This window comes from Colobus angolensis, unplaced genomic scaffold (assembly GCF_000951035.1).
Source record: "Colobus angolensis palliatus isolate OR3802 unplaced genomic scaffold, Cang.pa_1.0 Scaffold134, whole genome shotgun sequence".
In the NCBI taxonomy this organism is placed as follows: Eukaryota; Metazoa; Chordata; class Mammalia; order Primates; family Cercopithecidae; genus Colobus; species Colobus angolensis.
This window is the reverse complement of record NW_012114422.1, coordinates 7,180,167-7,182,550: the sequence shown is the minus strand read 5'-3', so window position 1 is coordinate 7,182,550 and position 2,384 is coordinate 7,180,167. Positions and strand designations below refer to the sequence as shown.

The 2,384-nt window shown below is 35.9% G+C and overlaps 1 protein-coding gene across 2 annotated transcripts in view; it reads left to right on the top strand.

The window, feature by feature from the left end:
* CSMD3 (CUB and Sushi multiple domains 3) overlaps nucleotides 1-2,384 on the top strand; it is a 1,254,780-nt gene that overhangs the window by 740,731 nt on the left and 511,665 nt on the right. The gene's annotated exons all lie outside the window — the stretch shown is intronic.

Sequence of the window (2,384 nt, the reverse complement as noted above, 5' to 3'; positions counted from 1 at the left end):
GCTGGTTTGAAACTCCTGACCTCAGGTGATCCACCCACCTCAGCCTCCCAAAGTGCTGTGATTACAGGCATGAGCCACCACGCTTGGCCAACATTTTAACATTTCTAATGTGATTGTTACCAAGGTCAAATAAGTCACATAGATTCAGTTTTTCATGGTGATTTTTCCAATTGTTCGCATATCAAAGCTGTCAGAATATATTTGATAATTAACAAGTCAAAGAAACATTCTATAATTGATATGTGTGAGATCTACTACAAGTAAGGCATTGAACTATTGATCTGAGCAACTCTAATCTAAAGTTGGGATTTAACCATATATATGGACACTAACTTCTTGATAGACCCTGTTCTAGTGTTAAAGCACTGTAGGGTCACAAATGAATTCAGACTTGAACTAGATTTTGTAGAAAGTGAAACAACATATACAGTGAAAGTGGGAATGAGGATACATTCCAAACTGACAATTTCAGAATACTGAAGTCATACAAACTTCTCTTGAAGATTACTCTCTTCCTCTGCTTTCATATTATTTAATAAAAATGTATAAACAGAAAATATATAAATTTATCTTAGAATATTACCTGTATTCCACATATCATTTATCTGAAATCTAGACTGTGAACTTTTCAAGAAGCAACAGCATCACTTATTTATATTGTCAAAATCTGGCACTGTGCTTGGCACATTGGAAGTTTTAGTAAATGATTGTTGAACCAATTAATCACATCCTGGATAGGTACTGTGCTACAGTTCAGAGTGTCACCATCTCAATTCACAGTTTACTCCCAGATCTACATGCAAATGAATATGATTCCTTGCATTTATGTAGAGTCCATATAGGCTTAGGACAGTTTAAAATATTAAGTTTTGAAAAACGACCATTTTGTAGGTGAACTATGTGATACTTAGTTTTTACTGTATTCAAATTTACATATTTGAATTTGTCACATTTGAATGTCACATTCCCCTACTAGGATTCAGTTGAAAGAAGGAAAAAAAAGGAAAGAAAAAAAAGAAAGGAAAAGAAAAGAAAAGAAAAGAAAAAATATTCTTGCATTTTAAGCAGAAAGGGATTTAAAGTCAGATGAGTTGGTTAACAAAATTGTTGGAATGGTTAAAAGAACAGATACTAGACCAGGTTTCTAGGAGAGACTATAAGAATAGCAAGAAACAAACTACCAAATGAATAGTACCTTTGCCACAGTTAGGTCAGTGGACATCAAGAAGTTGAGCTTAGCATCAATAAAGACTTCCATTCAAAAATTAGTGCTCTTGAAGTCATGACTTGACAAAGGGATTTGACTTCAGAGAAACCCAGTGACCATGCTTGTCTTCATGACCAAAAGCACAGGAAAGGTGAGAAAGATAGTTGCTTTGTCTCTCTCACTTTTTAAATCTTACCTAATTGACTACATCTAATCCACAGTTAGGAGGCTAGTTGCAAAGGTGTTTAAGAAAAGGATTGCTGTTTCTATGCCTATTTGTTCCTTTTTTTTTTAGTGCTGAAAGGTATTTCAAATAAAGTTTGGAATAACTGTTGAATATTAATTCTTCATAACTACCTCAAATGTTACATATAAGACTCTTTGCTAATAGATTTTTCTGTACTATTATTAATTCCTTTTACTTTTTCAGTCTTCTACCTACTGCTATGGACTGAATTGTGTCCCCATAAACTTCATATGCTAAAGTCCTAACCCCCAATATGATGGTATTTGGAGATGGGGCCTTTGAAAGGTCAAACTCTCATGATGGGATCAGTGCTCTTCTAAGAAGAGACATGAAATCTCCCTCTGTCTCTCTGTCTGTCTGTCTCTCTCTCTCTCTTTTCCCTATGTGAGGATATATCAAGAAGGCAGCCACCTGTGAGCTAGAAAAAGAGCTTTCGTCAAAACCAAAGCTGCCAGCACCGTGATCTTAGAATTCCCAGCCTCCAGAACTGTGAGAAATAAACGCCTGTTGTTTAAGCCAAGTCTTAAGTTTTTTTTGTTTTGTTTTTATTATTATACTTTAAGTTCTAGGGTACATGTGCACAAAGTGCAGGTTTGTTACATATGTATACATGTGCCACATTGGTGTGCTGCAGTCATTAACTCATCATTTACATTAGGTGTATCTCCTAATGCTTTCCCTCCCCCTTCCCCCCACCACAACAGGTCCAGGTGTGTGATGTTCCCCTTGCTGTGTCCAAGTGTTCTCATCGTTCAATTCCCACTTTGTATAAGGTGTAAGGAAGAGATCCAGTTTTAGCTTTCTACATATGGCTAGCCAGTTTTCCCAGCATCATTTATTAAATAGGGAATCCTTTCCCCATTTCTTGTTTTTTTTTGTCAGGGTTATCAAAGATCAGATGGTTGTAGATGTGTGGTATTATTTCTGAGG